Source organism: Eschscholzia californica, unplaced genomic scaffold (assembly GCF_041429995.1).
Source record: "Eschscholzia californica isolate CP2 unplaced genomic scaffold, dmEscCali1.0.p SCAF_5, whole genome shotgun sequence".
Lineage (NCBI taxonomy): Eukaryota > Viridiplantae > Streptophyta > Magnoliopsida > Ranunculales > Papaveraceae > Eschscholzia > Eschscholzia californica.
This window is the reverse complement of record NW_028238472.1, coordinates 30,093,128-30,115,752: the sequence shown is the minus strand read 5'-3', so window position 1 is coordinate 30,115,752 and position 22,625 is coordinate 30,093,128. Positions and strand designations below refer to the sequence as shown.

At 41.0% G+C, this 22,625-nt stretch overlaps 41 non-coding genes and 3 pseudogenes across 41 annotated transcripts; all 44 read right to left on the bottom strand.

Moving 5' to 3' along the window:
• Window positions 1–344: 344 nt before the first annotated feature.
• LOC147538276 (5S ribosomal RNA) lies at window positions 345–463 on the bottom strand. Its single transcript, XR_015226474.1, has one exon. It is a non-coding gene; the product is annotated as a 5S ribosomal RNA (ribosomal RNA).
• A 391-nt stretch (window positions 464–854) lies between these two features.
• On the bottom strand, window positions 855–973 carry LOC147538275 (5S ribosomal RNA). The gene has a single exon (XR_015226829.1). It is a non-coding gene; the product is annotated as a 5S ribosomal RNA (ribosomal RNA).
• A 391-nt stretch (window positions 974–1,364) lies between these two features.
• LOC147538274 (5S ribosomal RNA) lies at window positions 1,365–1,485 on the bottom strand. Its single transcript, XR_015226524.1, has one exon. It is a non-coding gene; the product is annotated as a 5S ribosomal RNA (ribosomal RNA).
• Window positions 1,486–1,876: 391 nt separating this feature from the next.
• LOC147538273 (5S ribosomal RNA) lies at window positions 1,877–1,997 on the bottom strand. Its single transcript, XR_015226523.1, has one exon. It is a non-coding gene; the product is annotated as a 5S ribosomal RNA (ribosomal RNA).
• A 391-nt stretch (window positions 1,998–2,388) lies between these two features.
• On the bottom strand, window positions 2,389–2,509 carry LOC147538272 (5S ribosomal RNA). The gene has a single exon (XR_015226643.1). It is a non-coding gene; the product is annotated as a 5S ribosomal RNA (ribosomal RNA).
• A 390-nt stretch (window positions 2,510–2,899) lies between these two features.
• Window positions 2,900–3,020, bottom strand: LOC147538271 (5S ribosomal RNA). Its single transcript, XR_015226641.1, has one exon. It is a non-coding gene; the product is annotated as a 5S ribosomal RNA (ribosomal RNA).
• Window positions 3,021–3,410: 390 nt separating this feature from the next.
• On the bottom strand, window positions 3,411–3,531 carry LOC147538270 (5S ribosomal RNA). Its single transcript, XR_015226640.1, has one exon. It is a non-coding gene; the product is annotated as a 5S ribosomal RNA (ribosomal RNA).
• Window positions 3,532–3,922: 391 nt separating this feature from the next.
• LOC147538269 (5S ribosomal RNA) lies at window positions 3,923–4,043 on the bottom strand. Its single transcript, XR_015226701.1, has one exon. It is a non-coding gene; the product is annotated as a 5S ribosomal RNA (ribosomal RNA).
• A 384-nt stretch (window positions 4,044–4,427) lies between these two features.
• On the bottom strand, window positions 4,428–4,548 carry LOC147538268 (5S ribosomal RNA). The gene has a single exon (XR_015226522.1). It is a non-coding gene; the product is annotated as a 5S ribosomal RNA (ribosomal RNA).
• Window positions 4,549–4,939: 391 nt separating this feature from the next.
• LOC147538267 (5S ribosomal RNA) lies at window positions 4,940–5,060 on the bottom strand. The gene has a single exon (XR_015226769.1). It is a non-coding gene; the product is annotated as a 5S ribosomal RNA (ribosomal RNA).
• Window positions 5,061–5,451: 391 nt separating this feature from the next.
• LOC147538266 (5S ribosomal RNA) lies at window positions 5,452–5,572 on the bottom strand. The gene has a single exon (XR_015226634.1). It is a non-coding gene; the product is annotated as a 5S ribosomal RNA (ribosomal RNA).
• A 391-nt stretch (window positions 5,573–5,963) lies between these two features.
• On the bottom strand, window positions 5,964–6,084 carry LOC147538265 (5S ribosomal RNA). The gene has a single exon (XR_015226700.1). It is a non-coding gene; the product is annotated as a 5S ribosomal RNA (ribosomal RNA).
• Window positions 6,085–6,475: 391 nt separating this feature from the next.
• Window positions 6,476–6,596, bottom strand: LOC147538264 (5S ribosomal RNA). Its single transcript, XR_015226698.1, has one exon. It is a non-coding gene; the product is annotated as a 5S ribosomal RNA (ribosomal RNA).
• Window positions 6,597–6,980: 384 nt separating this feature from the next.
• On the bottom strand, window positions 6,981–7,101 carry LOC147538263 (5S ribosomal RNA). The gene has a single exon (XR_015226521.1). It is a non-coding gene; the product is annotated as a 5S ribosomal RNA (ribosomal RNA).
• A 391-nt stretch (window positions 7,102–7,492) lies between these two features.
• LOC147538262 (5S ribosomal RNA) lies at window positions 7,493–7,613 on the bottom strand. Its single transcript, XR_015226768.1, has one exon. It is a non-coding gene; the product is annotated as a 5S ribosomal RNA (ribosomal RNA).
• Window positions 7,614–8,004: 391 nt separating this feature from the next.
• LOC147538261 (5S ribosomal RNA) lies at window positions 8,005–8,125 on the bottom strand. Its single transcript, XR_015226633.1, has one exon. It is a non-coding gene; the product is annotated as a 5S ribosomal RNA (ribosomal RNA).
• Window positions 8,126–8,516: 391 nt separating this feature from the next.
• On the bottom strand, window positions 8,517–8,637 carry LOC147538260 (5S ribosomal RNA). The gene has a single exon (XR_015226697.1). It is a non-coding gene; the product is annotated as a 5S ribosomal RNA (ribosomal RNA).
• Window positions 8,638–9,028: 391 nt separating this feature from the next.
• On the bottom strand, window positions 9,029–9,147 carry LOC147538259 (5S ribosomal RNA). Its single transcript, XR_015226473.1, has one exon. It is a non-coding gene; the product is annotated as a 5S ribosomal RNA (ribosomal RNA).
• A 391-nt stretch (window positions 9,148–9,538) lies between these two features.
• Window positions 9,539–9,657, bottom strand: LOC147538258 (5S ribosomal RNA). The gene has a single exon (XR_015226823.1). It is a non-coding gene; the product is annotated as a 5S ribosomal RNA (ribosomal RNA).
• A 390-nt stretch (window positions 9,658–10,047) lies between these two features.
• On the bottom strand, window positions 10,048–10,168 carry LOC147538257 (5S ribosomal RNA; annotated as a pseudogene).
• A 391-nt stretch (window positions 10,169–10,559) lies between these two features.
• LOC147538256 (5S ribosomal RNA) lies at window positions 10,560–10,680 on the bottom strand. Its single transcript, XR_015226520.1, has one exon. It is a non-coding gene; the product is annotated as a 5S ribosomal RNA (ribosomal RNA).
• A 391-nt stretch (window positions 10,681–11,071) lies between these two features.
• LOC147538255 (5S ribosomal RNA) lies at window positions 11,072–11,192 on the bottom strand. Its single transcript, XR_015226519.1, has one exon. It is a non-coding gene; the product is annotated as a 5S ribosomal RNA (ribosomal RNA).
• Window positions 11,193–11,583: 391 nt separating this feature from the next.
• On the bottom strand, window positions 11,584–11,704 carry LOC147538254 (5S ribosomal RNA). Its single transcript, XR_015226518.1, has one exon. It is a non-coding gene; the product is annotated as a 5S ribosomal RNA (ribosomal RNA).
• Window positions 11,705–12,094: 390 nt separating this feature from the next.
• LOC147538253 (5S ribosomal RNA) lies at window positions 12,095–12,213 on the bottom strand. The gene has a single exon (XR_015226509.1). It is a non-coding gene; the product is annotated as a 5S ribosomal RNA (ribosomal RNA).
• Window positions 12,214–12,604: 391 nt separating this feature from the next.
• LOC147538252 (5S ribosomal RNA) lies at window positions 12,605–12,725 on the bottom strand. The gene has a single exon (XR_015226696.1). It is a non-coding gene; the product is annotated as a 5S ribosomal RNA (ribosomal RNA).
• Window positions 12,726–13,116: 391 nt separating this feature from the next.
• LOC147538251 (5S ribosomal RNA) lies at window positions 13,117–13,237 on the bottom strand (annotated as a pseudogene).
• A 391-nt stretch (window positions 13,238–13,628) lies between these two features.
• On the bottom strand, window positions 13,629–13,749 carry LOC147538250 (5S ribosomal RNA). The gene has a single exon (XR_015226688.1). It is a non-coding gene; the product is annotated as a 5S ribosomal RNA (ribosomal RNA).
• A 391-nt stretch (window positions 13,750–14,140) lies between these two features.
• On the bottom strand, window positions 14,141–14,261 carry LOC147538249 (5S ribosomal RNA). Its single transcript, XR_015226660.1, has one exon. It is a non-coding gene; the product is annotated as a 5S ribosomal RNA (ribosomal RNA).
• A 391-nt stretch (window positions 14,262–14,652) lies between these two features.
• LOC147538248 (5S ribosomal RNA) lies at window positions 14,653–14,773 on the bottom strand. Its single transcript, XR_015226659.1, has one exon. It is a non-coding gene; the product is annotated as a 5S ribosomal RNA (ribosomal RNA).
• Window positions 14,774–15,164: 391 nt separating this feature from the next.
• LOC147538247 (5S ribosomal RNA) lies at window positions 15,165–15,285 on the bottom strand. Its single transcript, XR_015226517.1, has one exon. It is a non-coding gene; the product is annotated as a 5S ribosomal RNA (ribosomal RNA).
• Window positions 15,286–15,676: 391 nt separating this feature from the next.
• LOC147538246 (5S ribosomal RNA) lies at window positions 15,677–15,797 on the bottom strand. Its single transcript, XR_015226757.1, has one exon. It is a non-coding gene; the product is annotated as a 5S ribosomal RNA (ribosomal RNA).
• A 391-nt stretch (window positions 15,798–16,188) lies between these two features.
• On the bottom strand, window positions 16,189–16,309 carry LOC147538245 (5S ribosomal RNA). Its single transcript, XR_015226658.1, has one exon. It is a non-coding gene; the product is annotated as a 5S ribosomal RNA (ribosomal RNA).
• Window positions 16,310–16,700: 391 nt separating this feature from the next.
• Window positions 16,701–16,821, bottom strand: LOC147538244 (5S ribosomal RNA; annotated as a pseudogene).
• A 391-nt stretch (window positions 16,822–17,212) lies between these two features.
• On the bottom strand, window positions 17,213–17,333 carry LOC147538243 (5S ribosomal RNA). Its single transcript, XR_015226657.1, has one exon. It is a non-coding gene; the product is annotated as a 5S ribosomal RNA (ribosomal RNA).
• A 391-nt stretch (window positions 17,334–17,724) lies between these two features.
• Window positions 17,725–17,845, bottom strand: LOC147538242 (5S ribosomal RNA). Its single transcript, XR_015226760.1, has one exon. It is a non-coding gene; the product is annotated as a 5S ribosomal RNA (ribosomal RNA).
• A 391-nt stretch (window positions 17,846–18,236) lies between these two features.
• Window positions 18,237–18,357, bottom strand: LOC147538241 (5S ribosomal RNA). The gene has a single exon (XR_015226656.1). It is a non-coding gene; the product is annotated as a 5S ribosomal RNA (ribosomal RNA).
• A 391-nt stretch (window positions 18,358–18,748) lies between these two features.
• On the bottom strand, window positions 18,749–18,869 carry LOC147538240 (5S ribosomal RNA). The gene has a single exon (XR_015226655.1). It is a non-coding gene; the product is annotated as a 5S ribosomal RNA (ribosomal RNA).
• Window positions 18,870–19,260: 391 nt separating this feature from the next.
• On the bottom strand, window positions 19,261–19,381 carry LOC147538239 (5S ribosomal RNA). The gene has a single exon (XR_015226515.1). It is a non-coding gene; the product is annotated as a 5S ribosomal RNA (ribosomal RNA).
• A 391-nt stretch (window positions 19,382–19,772) lies between these two features.
• On the bottom strand, window positions 19,773–19,893 carry LOC147538238 (5S ribosomal RNA). Its single transcript, XR_015226756.1, has one exon. It is a non-coding gene; the product is annotated as a 5S ribosomal RNA (ribosomal RNA).
• Window positions 19,894–20,284: 391 nt separating this feature from the next.
• Window positions 20,285–20,405, bottom strand: LOC147538237 (5S ribosomal RNA). The gene has a single exon (XR_015226772.1). It is a non-coding gene; the product is annotated as a 5S ribosomal RNA (ribosomal RNA).
• Window positions 20,406–20,796: 391 nt separating this feature from the next.
• LOC147538236 (5S ribosomal RNA) lies at window positions 20,797–20,917 on the bottom strand. The gene has a single exon (XR_015226759.1). It is a non-coding gene; the product is annotated as a 5S ribosomal RNA (ribosomal RNA).
• A 391-nt stretch (window positions 20,918–21,308) lies between these two features.
• LOC147538235 (5S ribosomal RNA) lies at window positions 21,309–21,429 on the bottom strand. Its single transcript, XR_015226654.1, has one exon. It is a non-coding gene; the product is annotated as a 5S ribosomal RNA (ribosomal RNA).
• A 391-nt stretch (window positions 21,430–21,820) lies between these two features.
• Window positions 21,821–21,941, bottom strand: LOC147538234 (5S ribosomal RNA). The gene has a single exon (XR_015226652.1). It is a non-coding gene; the product is annotated as a 5S ribosomal RNA (ribosomal RNA).
• Window positions 21,942–22,332: 391 nt separating this feature from the next.
• Window positions 22,333–22,453, bottom strand: LOC147538233 (5S ribosomal RNA). The gene has a single exon (XR_015226514.1). It is a non-coding gene; the product is annotated as a 5S ribosomal RNA (ribosomal RNA).
• Between the last annotated feature and the right edge of the window lie 172 nt (window positions 22,454–22,625).

The following is a 22,625-nucleotide window of genomic DNA, read 5'->3' as shown; positions in this document are numbered from 1 at the left end:
ATTTCTCATTTTTACGCAGTCTGTAGTGATACGATGTAAGAATAAACACTCCTTCTCCCCGGTTTGTTTGACCTTTTGGGAGATCCAAATTATTAAGCATTTTCATTTATTGTTCGCTAACTAAAAGAATTTCCCTAAATTACCCATATTGAATTTAGAGTCCTTAAATAAATAATATAAGGGTCCGATATTTTCCTCGACTTTAACAAAATTCTGAAAAATGGACGGATGATGCGGAAAACAACATTTTTTAGGAAATCCGACGGTCCTAACCCGCCTTTGACAGGTTATTTTCTTCCCCCTCTCTCCGACGAGACGATGAAAAAGAAATTAAGGAGCAAAAAGGGATGCAACACGAGGACTTCCCAGGAGGTCACCCATCCTAGTACTACTCTCGCCCAAGCACGCTTAACTTCAGAGTTCTGATGGGATCCGGTGGATTAGTGCTGGTATGATCGCATCCGTTAGTATTTCACACTGATTACTACTTGTTCTCATCGGCGGGCTCCTATTTCTCATTTTTACGCACTCTGTAGTGATACGATGTAAGAATAAACACTCCTTCTCCCCGGTTTGTTTAACCTTTTGGGAGATCCAAGTTATTAAGCATTTTCATTTATTGTTCGCTAACTAAAAGAATTTCCCTAAATTACCCATATTGAATTTAGAGTCCTTAAATAAATAATATAAGGGTCCGATATTTTCCTCGACTTTAACAAAATTCTGAAAAATGGACGGATGATGCGGAAAACAACATTTTTTAGGAAATCCGACGGTCCTAACCCGCCTTTGGCAGGTTATTTTCTTCCCCCTCTCTCCGACGAGACGATGAAAAAAAAATTAAGGAGCAAAAAGGGATGCAACACGAGGACTTCCCAGGAGGTCACCCATCCTAGTACTACTCTCGCCCAAGCACGCTTAACTTCAGAGTTCTGATGGGATCTGGTGGATTAGTGCTGGTATGATCGCATCCGTTAATATTTCACACTGATTACTACTTGTTCTCATCGGCGGGCTCCTATTTCTCATTTTTACGCACTCTGTAGTGATACGATGTAAGAATAAACACTCCTTCTCCCCGGTTTGTTTGACCTTTTGGGAGATCCAAGTTATTAAGCATTTTCATTTATTGTTCGCTAACTAAAAGAATTTCCCTAAATTACCCATATTGAATTTAGAGTCCTTAAATAAATAATATAAGGGTCCGATATTTTCCTCGACTTTAACAAAATTCTGAAAAATGGACGGATGATGCGGAAAACAACATTTTTTAGGAAATCCGACGGTCCTAACCCGCCTTTGGCAGGTTATTTTCTTCCTCCTCTCTCCGACGAGACGATGAAAAAAAAATTAAGGAGCAAAAAGGGATGCAACACGAGGACTTCCCAGGAGGTCACCCCCATCCTAGTACTACTCTCGCCCAAGCACGCTTAACTTCGGAGTTCTGATGGGATCCGGTGGATTAGTGCTGGTATGATCGCATCCGTTAGTATTTCACACTGATTACTACTTGTTCTCATCGGCGGGCTCCTATTTCTCATTTTTACGCACTCTGTAGTGATACGATGTAAGAATAAACACTCCTTCACCCCGGTTTGTTTGACCTTTTGGGAGATCCATGTTATTAAGCATTTTCATTTATTGTTCGCTAACTAAAAGAATTTCCCTAAATTACCCATATCTAATTTAGAGTCCTTAAATAAATAATATAAGGGTCCGATATTTTCCTCGACTTTAACAAAATTCTGAAAAATGGACGGATGATTCGGAAAACAACATTTTTTAGGAAATCCGACGGTCCTAACCCGCCTTTGGCAGGTAATTTTCTTTCCCCTCTCTCCGACGAGACGATGAAAAAAAAATTAAGGAGCAAAAAGGGATGCAACACGAGGACTTCCCAGGAGGTCACCCCCATCCTAGTACTACTCTCGCCCAAGCACGCTTAACTTCGGAGTTCTGATGGGATCCGGTGGATTAGTGCTGGTATGATCGCATCCGTTAGTATTTCACACTGATTACTACTTGTTCTCATCGGCGGGATCTTATTTCTCATTTTTACGCACTCTGTAGTGATACGATGTAAGAATAAACACTCCTTCTCCCCGGTTTGTTTGACCTTTTGGGAGATCCATGTTATTAAGCATTTTCATTTATTGTTCGCTAACTAAAAGAATTTCCCTAAATTACCCATATCTAATTTAGAGTCCTTAAATAAATAATATAAGGGTCCGATATTTTCCTCGACTTTAACAAAATTCTGAAAAATGGACGGATGATGCGGAAAACAACATTTTTTAGGAAATCCGACGGTCCTAACCCGCCTTTGGCAGGTTATTTTCTTCCCCCTCTCTCCGACGAGACGATGAAAAAAAATTAAGGAGCAAAAAAGGGATGCAACACGAGGACTTCCCAGGAGGTCACCCCCATCCTAGTACTAGTCTCGCCCAAGCACGCTTAACTTCGGAGTTCTGATGGGATCCGGTGGATTAGTGCTGGTATGATCGCATCCGTTAGTATTTCACACTGATTACTACTTGTTCTCATCGGCGGGCTCTTATTTCTCATTTTTACGCACTCTGTAGTGATACGATGTAAGAATAAACACTCCTTCTCCCCGGTTTGTTTGACCTTTTGGGAGATCCATGTTATTAAGCATTTTCATTTATTGTTCGCTAACTAAAAGAATTTCCCTAAATTACCCATATCTAATTTAGAGTCCTTAAATAAATAATATAAGGGTCCGATATTTTCCTCGACTTTAACAAAATTCTGAAAAATGGACGGATGATGCGGACAACAACATTTTTTAGGAAATCCGACGGTCCTAACCCGCCTTTGGCAAGTTACTTTCTTCCCCCTCTCTCCGACGAGACGATGAAAAAAAATTAAGGAGCAAAAAGGGATGCAACACGAGGACTTCCCAGGAGGTCACCCCCATCCTAGTACTAGTCTCGCCCAAGCACGCTTAACTTCGGAGTTCTGATGGGATCCGGTGGATTAGTGCTGGTATGATCGCATCCGTTAGTATTTCACACTGATTACTACTTGTTCTCATCGGCGGGCTCTTATTTCTCATTTTTACGCACTCTGTAGTGATACGATGTAAGAATAAACACTCCTTCTCCCCGGTTTGTTTGACCTTTTGGGAGATCCATGTTATTAAGCATTTTCATTTATTGTTCGCTAACTAAAAGAATTTCCCTAAATTACCCATATCTAATTTAGAGTCCTTAAATAAATAATATAAGGGTCCGATATTTTCCTCGACTTTAACAAAATTCTGAAAAATGGACGGATGATGCGGACAACAACATTTTTTAGGAAATCCGACGGTCCTAACCCGCCTTTGGCAAGTTACTTTCTTCCCCCTCTCTCCGACGAGACGATGAAAAAAAATTAAGGAGCAAAAAGGGATGCAACACGAGGACTTCCCAGGAGGTCACCCCCATCCTAGTACTAGTCTCGCCCAAGCACGCTTAACTTCGGAGTTCTGATGGGATCCGGTGGATTAGTGCTGGTATGATCGCATCCGTTAGTATTTCACACTGATTACTACTTGTTCTCATCGGCGGGCTCCTATTTCTCATTTTTACGCACTCTGTAGTGATACGATGTAAGAATAAACACTCCTTCTCCCCGGTTTGTTTGACCTTTTGGGAGATCCAAGTTATTAAGCATTTTCATTTATTGTTCGCTAACTAAAAGAATTTCCCTAAATTACCCATATTGAATTTAGAGTCCTTAAATAAATAATATAAGGGTCCGATATTTTCCTCGATTTTAACAAAATTCTGAAAAATGGACGGATGATGCGGAAAACAACATTTTTTAGGAAATCCGACGGTCCTAACCCGCCTTTGGCAAGTTATTTTCTTCCCCCTTTCTCCGACGAGACGATGAAAAAAAAATTAAGGAGCAAAAAGGGATGCAACACGAGGACTTCCCAGTAGGTCACCCCCATCCTAGTACTACTCTCGCCCAAGCACGCTTAACTTCGGAGTTCTGATGGGATCCGGTGGATAAGTGCTGGTATGATCGCATCCGTTAGTATTTCACACTGATTACTACTTGTTCTCATCGGCGGGCTCCTATTTCTCATTTTTACGCACTCTGTAGTGATACGATGTAAGAATAAACACTCCTTCTTTGTTTTACCTTTTGGGAGATCCAAGTCATTAAGCATTTTCATTTATTGTTCGCTAACTAAAAGAATTTCCCTAAATTACCCATATTGAATTTAGTGTCCTTAAATAAATAATATAAGGGTCCGATATTTTCCTCGAATTTAACAAAATTCTGAAAAATGGACGGATGATGCGGAAAACAACATTTTTTAGGAAATCCGACGGTCCTAACCCGCCTTTGGCAGGTTATTTTCTTCCTCCTCTCTCCGACGAGACGATGAAAAAAAAATTAAGGAGCAAAAAGGGATGCAACACGAGGACTTCCCAGGAGGTCACCCCCATCCTAGTACTACTCTCGCCCAAGCACGCTTAACTTCGGAGTTCTGATGGGATCCGGTGGATTAGTGCTGGTATGATCGCATCCGTTAGTATTTCACACTGATTACTACTTGTTCTCATCGGCGGGCTCCTATTTCTCATTTTTACGCACTCTGTAGTGATACGATGTAAGAATAAACACTCCTTCTCCCCGGTTTGTTTGACCTTTTGGGAGATCCATGTTATTAAGCATTTTCATTTATTGTTCGCTAACTAAAAGAATTTCCCTAAATTACCCATATCTAATTTAGAGTCCTTAAATAAATAATATAAGGGTCCGATATTTTCCTCGACTTTAACAAAATTCTGAAAAATGGACGGATGATGCGGAAAACAACATTTTTTAGGAAATCCGACGGTCCTAACCCGCCTTTGGCAGGTAATTTTCTTCCCCCTCTCTCCGACGAGACGATGAAAAAAAAATTTAGGAGCAAAAAGGGATGCAACACGAGGACTTCCCAGGAGGTCACCCCCATCCTAGTACTACTCTCGCCCAAGCACGCTTAACTTCGGAGTTCTGATGGGATCCGGTGGATTAGTGCTGGTATGATCGTATCCGTTAGTATTTCACACTGATTACTACTTGTTCTCATCGGCGGGATCTTATTTCTCATTTTTACGCACTCTGTAGTGATACGATGTAAGAATAAACACTCCTTCTCCCCGGTTTGTTTGACCTTTTGGGAGATCCATGTTATTAAGCATTTTCATTTATTGTTCGCTAACTAAAAGAATTTCCCTAAATTACCCATATCTAATTTAGAGTCCTTAAATAAATAATATAAGGGTCCGATATTTTCCTCGACTTTAACAAAATTCTGAAAAATGGACGGATGATGCGGAAAACAACATTTTTTAGGAAATCCGACGGTCCTAACCCGCCTTTGGCCGGTTATTTTCTTCCCCCTCTCTCCGACGAGACGATGAAAAAAAAATTAAGGAGCAAAAAGGGATGCAACACGAGGACTTCCCAAGAGGTCACCCCCATCCTAGTACTACTCTCGCCCAAGCACGCTTAACTTCGGAGTTCTGATGGGATCCGGTGGATTAGTGCTGGTATGATCGCATCCGTTAGTATTTCACACTGATTACTACTTGTTCTCATCGGCGGGCTCATATTTCTCATTTTTACGCACTCTGTAGTGATACGATGTAAGAATAAACACTCCTTCTCCCCGGTTTGTTTGACCTTTTGGGAGATCCAAGTTATTAAGCATTTTCATTTATTGTTCGCTAACTAAAAGAATTTCCCTTAATTACCCATATTGAATTTAGAGTCCTTAAATAAATAATATAAGGGTCCGATATTTTCCTCGACTTTAACAAAATTCTGAAAAATGGACGGATGATGCGGAAAACAACATTTTTTAGGAAATCCGACGGTCCTAACCCGCCTTTGGCAGGTTATTTTCTTCCCCCTCTCTCTGACGAGACGATGAAAAAAAAATTAAGGAGCAAAAAGGGATGCAACACGAGGACTTCCCAGTAGGTCACCCCCATCCTAGTACTACTCTCGCCCAAGCACGCTTAACTTCGGAGTTCTGATGGGATCCGGTGGATAAGTGCTGGTATGATCGCATCCGTTAGTATTTCACACTGATTACTACTTGTTCTCATCGGCGGGCTCCTATTTCTCATTTTTACGCAGTCTGTAGTGATACGATGTAAGAATAAACACTCCTTCTCCCCGGTTTGTTTGACCTTTTGGGAGATCCAAATTATTAAGCATTTTCATTTATTGTTCGCTAACTAAAAGAATTTCCCTAAATTACCCATATTGAATTTAGAGTCCTTAAATAAATAATATAAGGGTCCGATATTTTCCTCGACTTTAACAAAATTCTGAAAAATGGACGGATGATGCGGAAAACAACATTTTTTAGGAAATCCGACGGTCCTAACCCGCCTTTGGCAAGTTATTTTCTTCCCCCTTTCTCCGACGAGACGATGAAAAAAAAATTAAGGAGCAAAAAGGGATGCAACACGAGGACTTCCCAGTAGGTCACCCCCATCCTAGTACTACTCTCGCCCAAGCACGCTTAACTTCGGAGTTCTGATGGGATCCGGTGGATAAGTGCTGGTATGATCGCATCCGTTAGTATTTCACACTGATTACTACTTGTTCTCATCGGCGGGCTCCTATTTCTCATTTTTACGCACTCTGTAGTGATACGATGTAAGAATAAACACTCCTTCTTTGTTTTACCTTTTGGGAGATCCAAGTCATTAAGCATTTTCATTTATTGTTCGCTAACTAAAAGAATTTCCCTAAATTACCCATATTGAATTTAGAGTCCTTAAATAAATAATATAAGGGTCCGATATTTTCCTCGAATTTAACAAAATTCTGAAAAATGGACGGATGATGCGGAAAACAACATTTTTTAGGAAATCCGACGGTCCTAACCCGCCTTTGGCAGGTTATTTTCTTCCTCCTCTCTCCGACGAGACGATGAAAAAAAAATTAAGGAGCAAAAAGGGATGCAACACGAGGACTTCCCAGGAGGTCACCCCCATCCTAGTACTACTCTCGCCCAAGCACGCTTAACTTCGGAGTTCTGATGGGATCCGGTGGATTAGTGCTGGTATGATCGCATCCGTTAGTATTTCACACTGATTACTACTTGTTCTCATCGGCGGGCTCCTATTTCTCATTTTTACGCACTCTGTAGTGATACGATGTAAGAATAAACACTCCTTCTCCCCGGTTTGTTTGACCTTTTGGGAGATCCATGTTATTAAGCATTTTCATTTATTGTTCGCTAACTAAAAGAATTTCCCTAAATTACCCATATCTAATTTAGAGTCCTTAAATAAATAATATAAGGGTCCGATATTTTCCTCGACTTTAACAAAATTCTGAAAAATGGACGGATGATGCGGAAAACAACATTTTTTAGGAAATCCGACGGTCCTAACCCGCCTTTGGCAGGTAATTTTCTTCCCCCTCTCTCCGACGAGACGATGAAAAAAAAATTAAGGAGCAAAAAGGGATGCAACACGAGGACTTCCCAGGAGGTCACCCCCATCCTAGTACTACTCTCGCCCAAGCACGCTTAACTTCGGAGTTCTGATGGGATCCGGTGGATTAGTGCTGGTATGATCGTATCCGTTAGTATTTCACACTGATTACTACTTGTTCTCATCGGCGGGATCTTATTTCTCATTTTTACGCACTCTGTAGTGATACGATGTAAGAATAAACACTCCTTCTCCCCGGTTTGTTTGACCTTTTGGGAGATCCATGTTATTAAGCATTTTCATTTATTGTTCGCTAACTAAAAGAATTTCCCTAAATTACCCATATCTAATTTAGAGTCCTTAAATAAATAATATAAGGGTCCGATATTTTCCTCGACTTTAACAAAATTCTGAAAAATGGACGGATGATGCGGAAAACAACATTTTTTAGGAAATCCGACGGTCCTAACCCGCCTTTGGCCGGTTATTTTCTTCCCCCTCTCTCCGACGAGACGATGAAAAAAAAATTAAGGAGCAAAAAGGGATGCAACACGAGGACTTCCCAAGAGGTCACCCCCATCCTAGTACTACTCTCGCCCAAGCACGCTTAACTTCGGAGTTCTGATGGGATCCGGTGGATTAGTGCTGGTATGATCGCATCCGTTAGTATTTCACACTGATTACTACTTGTTCTCATCGGCGGGCTCATATTTCTCATTTTTACGCACTCTGTAGTGATACGATGTAAGAATAAACACTCCTTCTCCCCGGTTTGTTTGACCTTTTGGGAGATCCAAGTTATTAAGCATTTTCATTTATTGTTCGCTAACTAAAAGAATTTCCCTTAATTACCCATATTGAATTTAGAGTCCTTAAATAAATAATATAAGGGTCCGATATTTTCCTCGACTTTAACAAAATTCTGAAAAATGGACGGATGATGCGGAAAACAACATTTTTTAGGAAATCCGACGGTCCTAACCCGCCTTTGGCAGGTTATTTTCTTCCCCCTCTCTCCGACGAGACGATGAAAAAAAAATTAAGGAGCAAAAAGGGATGCAACACGAGGACTTCCCAGTAGGTCACCCCCATCCTAGTACTACTCTCGCCCAAGCACGCTTAACTTCGGAGTTCTGATGGGATCCGGTGGATAAGTGCTGGTATGATCGCATCCGTTAGTATTTCACACTGATTACTACTTGTTCTCATCGGCGGGCTCCTATTTCTCATTTTTACGCAGTCTGTAGTGATACGATGTAAGAATAAACACTCCTTCTCCCCGGTTTGTTTGACCTTTTGGGAGATCCAAATTATTAAGCATTTTCATTTATTGTTCGCTAACTAAAAGAATTTCCCTAAATTACCCATATTGAATTTAGAGTCCTTAAATAAATAATATAAGGGTCCGATATTTTCCTCGACTTTAACAAAATTCTGAAAAATGGACGGATGATGCGGAAAACAACATTTTTTAGGAAATCCGACGGTCCTAACCCGCCTTTGACAGGTTATTTTCTTCCCCCTCTCTCCGACGAGACGATGAAAAAGAAATTAAGGAGCAAAAAGGGATGCAACACGAGGACTTCCCAGGAGGTCACCCATCCTAGTACTACTCTCGCCCAAGCACGCTTAACTTCAGAGTTCTGATGGGATCCGGTGGATTAGTGCTGGTATGATCGCATCCGTTAGTATTTCACACTGATTACTACTTGTTCTCATCGGCGGGCTCCTATTTCTCATTTTTACGCACTCTGTAGTGATACGATGTAAGAATAAACACTCCTTCTCCCCGGTTTGTTTAACCTTTTGGGAGATCCAAGTTATTAAGCATTTTCATTTATTGTTCGCTAACTAAAAGAATTTCCCTAAATTACCCATATTGAATTTAGAGTCCTTAAATAAATAATATAAGGGTCCGATATTTTCCTCGACTTTAACAAAATTCTGAAAAATGGACGGATGATGCGGAAAACAACATTTTTTAGGAAATCCGACGGTCCTAACCCGCCTTTGGCAGGTTATTTTCTTCCCCCTCTCTCCGACGAGACGATGAAAAAAAAATTAAGGAGCAAAAAGGGATGCAACACGAGGACTTCCCAGGAGGTCACCCATCCTAGTACTACTCTCGCCCAAGCACGCTTAACTTCAGAGTTCTGATGGGATCTGGTGGATTAGTGCTGGTATGATCGCATCCGTTAATATTTCACACTGATTACTACTTGTTCTCATCGGCGGGCTCCTATTTCTCATTTTTACGCACTCTGTAGTGATACGATGTAAGAATAAACACTCCTTCTCCCCGGTTTGTTTGACCTTTTGGGAGATCCAAGTTATTAAGCATTTTCATTTATTGTTCGCTAACTAAAAGAATTTCCCTAAATTACCCATATTGAATTTAGAGTCCTTAAATAAATAATATAAGGGTCCGATATTTTCCTCGACTTTAACAAAATTCTGAAAAATGGACGGATGATGCGGAAAACAACATTTTTTAGGAAATCCGACGGTCCTAACCCGCCTTTGGCAGGTTATTTTCTTCCCCCTTTCTCCGACGAGACGATAAAAAAAAATTAAGGAGCAAAAAGGGATGCAACACGAGGACTTCCCAGTAGGTCACCCCCATCCTAGTACTACTCTCGCCCAAGCACGCTTAACTTCAGAGTTCTGATGGGATCCGGTGGATAAGTGCTGGTATGATCGCATCCGTTAGTATTTCACACTGATTACTACTTGTTCTCATCGGCGGGCTCCTATTTCTCATTTTTACGCACTCTGTAGTGATACGATGTAAGAATAAACACTCCTTCTCCCCGGTTTGTTTTACCTTTTGGGAGATCCAAGTCATTAAGCATTTTCATTTATTGTTCGCTAACTAAAAGAATTTCCCTAAATTACCCATATTGAATTTAGAGTCCTTAAATAAATAATATAAGGGTCCGATATTTTCCTCGAATTTAACAAAATTCTGAAAAATGGACGGATGATGCGGAAAACAACATTTTTTAGGAAATCCGACGGTCCTAACCCGCCTTTGGCAGGTTATTTTCTTCCTCCTCTCTCCGACGAGACGATGAAAAAAAAATTAAGGAGCAAAAAGGGATGCAACACGAGGACTTCCCAGGAGGTCACCCCCATCCTAGTACTACTCTCGCCCAAGCACGCTTAACTTCGGAGTTCTGATGGGATCCGGTGGATTAGTGCTGGTATGATCGCATCCGTTAGTATTTCACACTGATTACTACTTGTTCTCATCGGCGGGCTCCTATTTCTCATTTTTACGCACTCTGTAGTGATACGATGTAAGAATAAACACTCCTTCACCCCGGTTTGTTTGACCTTTTGGGAGATCCATGTTATTAAGCATTTTCATTTATTGTTCGCTAACTAAAAGAATTTCCCTAAATTACCCATATCTAATTTAGAGTCCTTAAATAAATAATATAAGGGTCCGATATTTTCCTCGACTTTAACAAAATTCTGAAAAATGGACGGATGATTCGGAAAACAACATTTTTTAGGAAATCCGACGGTCCTAACCCGCCTTTGGCAGGTAATTTTCTTTCCCCTCTCTCCGACGAGACGATGAAAAAAAAATTAAGGAGCAAAAAGGGATGCAACACGAGGACTTCCCAGGAGGTCACCCCCATCCTAGTACTACTCTCGCCCAAGCACGCTTAACTTCGGAGTTCTGATGGGATCCGGTGGATTAGTGCTGGTATGATCGCATCCGTTAGTATTTCACACTGATTACTACTTGTTCTCATCGGCGGGATCTTATTTCTCATTTTTACGCACTCTGTAGTGATACGATGTAAGAATAAACACTCCTTCTCCCCGGTTTGTTTGACCTTTTGGGAGATCCATGTTATTAAGCATTTTCATTTATTGTTCGCTAACTAAAAGAATTTCCCTAAATTACCCATATCTAATTTAGAGTCCTTAAATAAATAATATAAGGGTCCGATATTTTCCTCGACTTTAACAAAATTCTGAAAAATGGACGGATGATGCGGAAAACAACATTTTTTAGGAAATCCGACGGTCCTAACCCGCCTTTGGCAGGTTACTTTCTTCCCCCTCTCTCCGACGAGACGATGAAAAAAAAATTAAGGAGCAAAAAGGGATGCAACACGAGGACTTCCCAGGAGGTCACCCCCATCCTAGTACTACTCTCGCCCAAGCACGCTTAACTTCGGAGTTCTGATGGGATCCGGTGGATTAGTGCTGGTATGATCGCATCCGTTAGTATTTCACACTGATTACTACTTGTTCTCATCGGCGGGCTCCTATTTCTCATTTTTACGCACTCTGTAGTGATACGATGTAAGAATAAACACTCCTTCTCCCCGGTTTGTTTGACCTTTTGGGAGATCCAAGTTATTAAGCATTTTCATTTATTGTTCGCTAACTAAAAAATTTCCCTAAATTACCCATATTGAATTTAGAGTCCTTAAATAAATAATATAAGGGTCCGATATTTTCCTCGATTTTAACAAAATTCTGAAAAATGGACGGATGATGCGGAAAACAACATTTTTTAGGAAATCCGACGGTCCTAACCCGCCTTTGACAGGTTATTTTCTTCCCCCTCTCTCCGACGAGACGATGAAAAAAAAATTAAGGAGCAAAAAGGGATGCAACACGAGGACTTCCCAGGAGGTCACCCATCCTAGTACTACTCTCGCCCAAGCACGCTTAACTTCAGAGTTCTGGTGGGATCCGGTGGATTAGTGCTGGTATGATCGCATCCGTTAGTATTTCACACTGATTACTACTTGTTCTCATCGGCGGGCTCCTATTTCTCATTTTTACGCACTCTGTAGTGATACGATGTAAGAATAAACACTCCTTCTCCCCGGTTTGTTTGACCTTTTGGGAGATCCAAGTTATTAAGCATTTTCATTTATTGTTCGCTAACTAAAAGAATTTCCCTAAATTACCCATATTGAATTTAGAGTCCTTAAATAAATAATATAAGGGTCCGATATTTTCCTCGACTTTAACAAAATTCTGAAAAATGGACGGATGATGCGGAAAACAACATTTTTTAGGAAATCCGACGGTCCTAACCCGCCTTTGGCAGGTTATTTTCTTCCCCCTTTCTCCGACGAGACGATGAAAAAAAAATTAAGGAGCAAAAAGGGATGCAACACGAGGACTTCCCAGTAGGTCACCCCCATCCTAGTACTACTCTCGCCCAAGCACGCTTAACTTCGGAGTTCTGATGGGATCCGGTGGATAAGTGCTGGTATGATCGCATCCGTTAGTATTTCACACTGATTACTACTTGTTCTCATCGGCGGGCTCCTATTTCTCATTTTTACGCACTCTGTAGTGATACGATGTAAGAATAAACACTCCTTCTCCCCGGTTTGTTTTACCTTTTGGGAGATCCAAGTCATTAAGCATTTTCATTTATTGTTCGCTAACTAAAAGAATTTCCCTAAATTACCCATATTGAATTTAGAGTCCTTAAATAAATAATATAAGGGTCCGATATTTTCCTCGAATTTAACAAAATTCTGAAAAAAGGACGGATGATGCGGAAAACAACATTTTTTAGGAAATCCGACGGTCCTAACCCGCCTTTGGCAGGTTATTTTCTTCCTCCTCTCTCCGACGAGACGATGAAAAAAAAATTAAGGAGCAAAAAGGGATGCAACACGAGGACTTCCCAGGAGGTCACCCCCATCCTAGTACTACTCTCGCCCAAGTACGCTTAACTTCGGAAGTCTGATGGGATCCGGTGGATTAGTGCTGGTATGATCGCATCCGTTAGTATTTCACACTGATTACTACTTGTTCTCATCGGCGGGCTCCTATTTCTCATTTTTACGCACTCTGTAGTGATACGATGTAAGAATAAACACTCCTTCTCCCCGGTTTGTTTGACCTTTTGGGAGATCCAAGTTATTAAGCATTTTCATTTATTGTTCGCTAACTAAAAGAATTTCCCTAAATTACCCATATTGAATTTAGAGTCCTTAAATAAATAATATAAGGGTCCGATATTTTCCTCGAATTTAACAAAATTCTGAAAAATGGACGGATGATGCGGAAAACAACATTTTTTAGGAAATCCGACGGTCCTAACCCGCCTTTGGCAGGTTATTTTCTTCCCCCTCTCTCCGACGAGACGATGAAAAAAAAATTAAGGAGCAAAAAGGGATGCAACACGAGGACTTCCTAGGAGGTCACCCCCATCCTAGTACTACTCTCGCCCAAGCACGCTTAACTTCGGAGTTCTGATGGGATCCGGTGGATTAGTGCCGGTATGATCGCATCCGTTAGTATTTCACACTGATTACTACTTGTTCTCATCGGCGGGCTCCTATTTCTCATTTTTACGCACTCTGTAGTGATACGATGTAAGAATAAACACTCCTTCTCCCCGGTTTGTTTGACCTTTTGGGAGATCCAAGTTATTAAGCATTTTCATTTATTGTTCGCTAACTAAAAGAATTTCCCTAAATTACCCATATTGAATTTAGAGTCCTTAAATAAATAATATAAGGGTCCGATATTTTCCTCGACTTTAACAAAATTCTGAAAAATGGACGGATGATGCGGAAAACAACATTTTTTAGGAAATCCGACGGTCCTAACCCGCCTTTGGCAGGTTATTTTCTTCCCCCTCTCTCCGACGAGACGATGAAAAAAAAATTAAGGAGCAAAAAGGGATGCAACACGAGGACTTCCCAGTAGGTCACCCCCATCCTAGTACTACTCTCGCCCAAGCACGCTTAACTTCGGAGTTCTGATGGGATCCGGTGGATTAGTGCTGGTATGATCGCATCCGTTAGTATTTCACACTGATTACTACTTGTTCTCATCGGCGGGCTCCTATTTCTCATTTTTACGCACTCTGTAGTGATACGATGTAAGAATAAACACTCCTTCTCCCCGGTTTGTTTGACCTTTTGGGAGATCCAAGTTATTAAGCATTTTCATTTATTGTTCGCTAACTAAAAGAATTTCCCTAAATTACCCATATTGAATTTAGAGTCCTTAAATAAATAATATAAGGGTCCGATATTTTCCTCGACTTTAACAAAATTCTGAAAAATGGACGGATGATGCGGAAAACAACATTTTTTAGGAAATCCGACGGTCCTAACCCGCCTTTGGCAGGTTATTTTCTTCCCCCTCTCTCCGACGAGACGATGAAAAAAAAATTAAGGAGCAAAAAGGGATGCAACACGAGGACTTCCCAGTAGGTCACCCCCATCCTAGTACTACTCTCGCCCAAGCACGCTTAACTTCGGAGTTCTGATGGGATCCGGTGGATTAGTGCTGGTATGATCGCATCCGTTAGTATTTCACACTGATTACTACTTGTTCTCATCGGCGGGCTCCTATTTCTCATTTTTACGCACTCTGTAGTGATACGATGTAAGAATAAACACTCCTTCTCCCCGGTTTGTTTGACCTTTTGGGAGATCCAAGTTATTAAGCATTTTCATTTATTGTTCGCTAACTAAAAGAATTTCCCTAAATTACCCATATTGAATTTAGAGTCCTTAAATAAATAATATAAGGGTCCGATATTTTCTTCGACTTTAACAAAATTCTGAAAAATGGACGGATGATGCGGAAAACAACATTTTTTAGGAAATCCGACGGTCCTAACCCGCCTTTGGCAGGTTATTTTCTTCCCCCTCTCTCCGACGAGACGATGAAAAAAAAATTAAGGACCAAAAAGGGATGCAACACGAGGACTTCCCAGGAGGTCACCCCCATCCTAGTACTACTCTCGCCCAAGCACGCTTAACTTCGGAGTTCTGATGGGATCCGGTGGATTAGTGCTGGTATGATCGCATCCGTTAGTATTTCACACTGATTACTACTTGTTCTCATCGGCGGGCTCCTATTTCTCATTTTTACGCACTCTGTAGTGATACGATGTAAGAATAAACACTCCTTCTCCCCGGTTTGTTTGACCTTTTGGGAGATCCAAGTTATTAAGCATTTTCATTTATTGTTCGCTAACTAAAAGAATTTCCCTAAATTACCCATATTGAATTTAGAGTCCTTAAATAAATAATATAAGGGTCCGATATTTTCCTCGACTTTAACAAAATTCTGAAAAATAGACGGATGATGCGGAAAACAACATTTTTTAGGAAATCCGACGGTCCTAACCCGCCTTTGGCAGGTTATTTTCTTCCTCCTCTCTCCGACGAGACGATGAAAAAAAAATTAAGGAGCAAAAAGGGATGCAACACGAGGACTTCCTAGGAGGTCACCCCCATCCTAGTACTACTCTCGCCCAAGCACGCTTAACTTCGGAGTTCTGATGGGATCCGGTGGAATAGTGCTGGTATGATCGCATCCGTTAGTATTTCACACTGATTACTACTTGTTCTCATCGGCGGGCTCCTATTTCTCATTTTTACGCACTCTGTAGTGATACGATGTAAGAATAAACACTCCTTCTCCCCGGTTTGTTTGACCTTTTGGGAGATCCAAGTTATTAAGCATTTTCATTTATTGTTCGCTAACTAAAAGAATTTCCCTAAATTACCCATATTGAATTTAGAGTCCTTAAATAAATAATATAAGGGTCCGATATTTTCCTCGACTTTAACAAAATTCTGAAAAATGGACGGATGATGCGGAAAACAACATTTTTTAGGAAATCCGACGGTCCTAACCCGCCTTTGGCAGGTTATTTTCTTCCCCCTCTCTCCGACGAGACGATGAAAAAAAAATTAAGGAGCAAAAAGGGATGCAACACGAGGACTTCCCAGTAGGTCACCCCCATCCTAGTACTACTCTCGCCCAAGCACGCTTAACTTCGGAGTTCTGATGGGATCCGGTGGATTAGTGCTGGTATGATCGCATCCGTTAGTATTTCACACTGATTACTACTTGTTCTCATCGGCGGGCTCCTATTTCTCATTTTTACGCACTCTGTAGTGATACGATGTAAGAATAAACACTCCTTCTCCCCGGTTTGTTTGACCTTTTGGGAGATCCAAGTTATTAAGCATTTTCATTTATTGTTCGCTAACTAAAAGAATTTCCCTAAATTACCCATATTGAATTTAGAGTCCTTAAATAAATAATATAAGGGTCCGATATTTTCTTCGACTTTAACAAAATTCTGAAAAATGGACGGATGATGCGGAAAACAACATTTTTTAGGAAATCCGACGGTCCTAACCCGCCTTTGGCAGGTTATTTTCTTCCCCCTCTCTCCGACGAGACGATGAAAAAAAAATTAAGGACCAAAATGGGATGCAACACGAGGACTTCCCAGGAGGTCACCCCCATCCTAGTACTACTCTCGCCCAACCACGCTTAACTTCGGAGTTCTGATGGGATCCGGTGGAATAGTGCTGGTATGATCGCATCCGTTAGTATTTCACACTGATTACTACTTGTTCTCATCGGCGGGCTCCTATTTCTCATTTTTACGCACTCTGTAGTGATACGATGTAAGAATAAACACTCCTTCTCCCCGGTTTGTTTGACCTTTTGGGAGATCCAAGTTATTAAGCATTTTCATTTATTGTTCGCTAACTAAAAGAATTTCCCTAAATTACCCATATTGAATTTAGAGTCCTTAAATAAATAATATAAGGGTCCGATATTTTCCTCGACTTTAACAAAATTCTGAAAAATGGACGGATGATGCGGAAAACAACATTTTTTAGGAAATCCGACGGTCCTAACCCGCCTTTGGCAGGTTATTTTCTTCCCCCTCTCTCCGACGAGACGATGAAAAAAAAATTAAGGAGCAAAAAGGGATGCAACACGAGGACTTCCCAGTAGGTCACCCCCATCCTAGTACTACTCTCGCCCAAGCACGCTTAACTTCGGAGTTCTGATGGGATCCGGTGGATTAGTGCTGGTATGATCGCATCCGTTAGTATTTCACACTGATTACTACTTGTTCTCATCGGCGGGCTCCTATTTCTCATTTTTACGCACTCTGTAGTGATACGATGTAAGAATAAACACTCCTTCTCCCCGGTTTGTTTGACCTTTTGGGAGATCCAAGTTATTAAGCATTTTCATTTATTGTTCGCTAACTAAAAGAATTTCCCTAAATTACCCATATTGAATTTAGAGTCCTTAAATAAATAATATAAGGGTCCGATATTTTCTTCGACTTTAACAAAATTCTGAAAAATGGACGGATGATGCGGAAAACAACATTTTTTAGGAAATCCGACGGTCCTAACCCGCCTTTGGCAGGTTATTTTCTTCCCCCTCTCTCCGACGAGACGATGAAAAAAAAATTAAGGACCAAAATGGGATGCAACACGAGGACTTCCCAGGAGGTCACCCCCATCCTAGTACTACTCTCGCCCAACCACGCTTAACTTCGGAGTTCTGATGGGATCCGGTGGATTAGTGCTGGTATGATCGCATCCGTTAGTATTTCACACTGATTACTACTTGTTCTCATCGGCGGGCTCCTATTTCTCATTTTTACGCACTCTGTAGTGATACGATGTAAGAATAAACACTCCTTCTCCCCGGTTTGTTTGACCTTTTGGGAGATCCAAGTTATTAAGCATTTTCATTTATTGTTCGCTAACTAAAAGAATTTCCCTAAATTACCCATATTGAATTTAGAGTCCTTAAATAAATAATATAAGGGTCCGATATTTTCCTCGACTTTAACAAAATTCTGAAAAATGGACGGATGATGCGGAAAACAACATTTTTTAGGAAATCCGACGGTCCTAACCCGCCTTTGGCAGGTTATTTTCTTCCCCCTCTCTCCGACGAGACGATGAAAAAAAAATTAAGGAGCAAAAAGGGATGCAACACGAGGACTTCCCAGTAGGTCACCCCCATCCTAGTACTACTCTCGCCCAAGCACGCTTAACTTCGGAGTTCTGATGGGATCCGGTGGATTAGTGCTGGTATGATCGCATCCGTTAGTATTTCACACTGATTACTACTTGTTCTCATCGGCGGGCTCCTATTTCTCATTTTTACGCACTCTGTAGTGATACGATGTAAGAATAAACACTCCTTCTCCCCGGTTTGTTTGACCTTTTGGGAGATCCAAGTTATTAAGCATTTTCATTTATTGTTCGCTAACTAAAAGAATTTCCCTAAATTACCCATATTGAATTTAGAGTCCTTAAATAAAAAATATAAGGGTCCGATATTTTCCTCGACTTTAACAAAATTCTGAAAAATGGACGGATGATGCGGAAAACAACATTTTTTAGGAAATCCGACGGTCCTAACCCGCCTTTGGCAGGTTATTTTCTTCCCCCTCTCTCCGACGAGACGATGAAAAAAAAATTAAGGAGCAAAAAGGGATGCAACACGAGGACTTCCCAGTAGGTCACCCCCATCCTAGTACTACTCTCGCCCAAGCACGCTTAACTTCGGAGTTCTGATGGGATCCGGTGGATTAGTGCTGGTATGATCGCATCCGTTAGTATTTCACACTGATTACTACTTGTTCTCATCGGCGGGCTCCTATTTCTCATTTTTACGCACTCTGTAGTGATACGATGTAAGAATAAACACTCCTTCTCCCCGGTTTGTTTGACCTTTTGGGAGATCCAAGTTATTAAGCATTTTCATTTATTGTTCGCTAACTAAAAGAATTTCCCTAAATTACCCATATTGAATTTAGAGTCCTTAAATAAATAATATAAGGGTCCGATATTTTCTTCGACTTTAACAAAATTCTGAAAAATGGACGGATGATGCGGAAAACAACATTTTTTAGGAAATCCGACGGTCCTAACCCGCCTTTGGCAGGTTATTTTCTTCCCCCTCTCTCCGACGAGACGATGAAAAAAAAATTAAGGACCAAAAAGGGATGCAACACGAGGACTTCCCAGGAGGTCACCCCCATCCTAGTACTACTCTCGCCCAAGCACGCTTAACTTCGGAGTTCTGATGGGATCCGGTGGATTAGTGCTGGTATGATCGCATCCGTTAGTATTTCACACTGATTACTACTTGTTCTCATCGGCGGGCTCCTATTTCTCATTTTTACGCACTCTGTAGTGATACGATGTAAGAATAAACACTCCTTCTCCCCGGTTTGTTTGACCTTTTGGGAGATCCAAGTTATTAAGCATTTTCATTTATTGTTCGCTAACTAAAAGAATTTCCCTAAATTACCCATATTGAATTTAGAGTCCTTAAATAAATAATATAAGGGTCCGATATTTTCCTCGACTTTAACAAAATTCTGAAAAATGGACGGATGATGCGGAAAACAACATTTTTTAGGAAATCCGACGGTCCTAACCCGCCTTTGGCAGGTTATTTTCTTCCTCCTCTCTCCGACGAGACGATGAAAAAAAAATTAAGGAGCAAAAAGGGATGCAACACGAGGACTTCCTAGGAGGTCACCCCCATCCTAGTACTACTCTCGCCCAAGCACGCTTAACTTCGGAGTTCTGATGGGATCCGGTGGAATAGTGCTGGTATGATCGCATCCGTTAGTATTTCACACTGATTACTACTTGTTCTCATCGGCGGGCTCCTATTTCTCATTTTTACGCACTCTGTAGTGATACGATGTAAGAATAAACACTCCTTCTCCCCGGTTTGTTTGACCTTTTGGGAGATCCAAGTTATTAAGCATTTTCATTTATTGTTCGCTAACTAAAAGAATTTCCCTAAATTACCCATATTGAATTTAGAGTCCTTAAATAAATAATATAAGGGTCCGATATTTTCCTCGACTTTAACAAAATTCTGAAAAATGGACGGATGATGCGGAAAACAACATTTTTTAGGAAATCCGACGGTCCTAACCCGCCTTTGGCAGGTTATTTTCTTCCCCCTCTCTCCGACGAGACGATGAAAAAAAAATTAAGGAGCAAAAAGGGATGCAACACGAGGACTTCCCAGTAGGTCACCCCCATCCTAGTACTACTCTCGCCCAAGCACGCTTAACTTCGGAGTTCTGATGGGATCCGGTGGATTAGTGCTGGTATGATCGCATCTGTTAGTATTTCACACTGATTACTACTTGTTCTCATCGGCGGGCTCCTATTTCTCATTTTTACGCACTCTGTAGTGATACGATGTAAGAATAAACACTCCTTCTCCCCGGTTTGTTTGACCTTTTGGGAGATCCAAGTTATTAAGCATTTTCATTTATTGTTCGCTAACTAAAAGAATTTCCCTAAATTACCCATATTGAATTTAGAGTCCTTAAATAAATAATATAAGGGTCCGATATTTTCTTCGACTTTAACAAAATTCTGAAAAATGGACGGATGATGCGGAAAACAACATTTTTTAGGAAATCCGACGGTCCTAACCCGCCTTTGGCAGGTTATTTTCTTCCCCCTCTCTCCGACGAGACGATGAAAAAAAAATTAAGGACCAAAATGGGATGCAACACGAGGACTTCCCAGGAGGTCACCCCCATCCTAGTACTACTCTCGCCCAACCACGCTTAACTTCGGAGTTCTGATGGGATCCGGTGGATTAGTGCTGGTATGATCGCATCCGTTAGTATTTCACACTGATTACTACTTGTTCTCATCGGCGGGCTCCTATTTCTCATTTTTACGCACTCTGTAGTGATACGATGTAAGAATAAACACTCCTTCTCCCCGGTTTGTTTGACCTTTTGGGAGATCCAAGTTATTAAGCATTTTCATTTATTGTTCGCTAACTAAAAGAATTTCCCTAAATTACCCATATTGAATTTAGAGTCCTTAAATAAATAATATAAGGGTCCGATATTTTCCTCGACTTTAACAAAATTCTGAAAAATGGACGGATGATGCGGAAAACAACATTTTTTAGGAAATCCGACGGTCCTAACCCGCCTTTGGCAGGTTATTTTCTTCCCCCTCTCTCCGACGAGACGATGAAAAAAAAATTAAGGAGCAAAAAGGGATGCAACACGAGGACTTCCCAGTAGGTCACCCCCATCCTAGTACTACTCTCGCCCAAGCACGCTTAACTTCGGAGTTCTGATGGGATCCGGTGGATTAGTGCTGGTATGATCGCATCCGTTAGTATTTCACACTGATTACTACTTGTTCTCATCGGCGGGCTCCTATTTCTCATTTTTACGCACTCTGTAGTGATACGATGTAAGAATAAACACTCCTTCTCCCCGGTTTGTTTGACCTTTTGGGAGATCCAAGTTATTAAGCATTTTCATTTATTGTTCGCTAACTAAAAGAATTTCCCTAAATTACCCATATTGAATTTAGAGTCCTTAAATAAAAAATATAAGGGTCCGATATTTTCCTCGACTTTAACAAAATTCTGAAAAATGGACGGATGATGCGGAAAACAACATTTTTTAGGAAATCCGACGGTCCTAACCCGCCTTTGGCAGGTTATTTTCTTCCCCCTCTCTCCGACGAGACGATGAAAAAAAAATTAAGGAGCAAAAAGGGATGCAACACGAGGACTTCCCAGTAGGTCACCCCCATCCTAGTACTACTCTCGCCCAAGCACGCTTAACTTCGGAGTTCTGATGGGATCCGGTGGATTAGTGCTGGTATGATCGCATCCGTTAGTATTTCACACTGATTACTACTTGTTCTCATCGGCGGGCTCCTATTTCTCATTTTTACGCACTCTGTAGTGATACGATGTAAGAATAAACACTCCTTCTCCCCGGTTTGTTTGACCTTTTGGGAGATCCAAGTTATTAAGCATTTTCATTTATTGTTCGCTAACTAAAAGAATTTCCCTAAATTACCCATATTGAATTTAGAGTCCTAAAATAAAAAATATAAGGGTCCGATATTTTCCTCGACTTTAACAAAATTCTGAAAAATGGACGGATGATGTGGAAAACAACATTTTTTAGGAAATCCGACGGTCCTAACCCGCCTTTGGCTGGTTATTTTCTTCCCCCTCTCTCCGACGAGACGATGAAAAAAAAATTAAGGAGCAAAAAGGGATGCAACACGAGGACTTCCCAGGAGGTCACCCCCATCCTAGTACTACTCTCGCCCAAGCACGCTTAACTTCGGAGTTCTGATGGGATCCGGTGGATTAGTGCTGGTATGATCGCATCCGTTAGTATTTCACACTGATTACTACTTGTTCTCATCGGCGGGCTCCTATTTCTCATTTTTACGCACTCTGTAGTGATACGATGTAAGAATAAACACTCCTTCTCCCCGGTTTGTTTGACCTTTTGGGAGATCCAAGTTATTAAGCATTTTCATTTATTGTTCGCTAACTAAA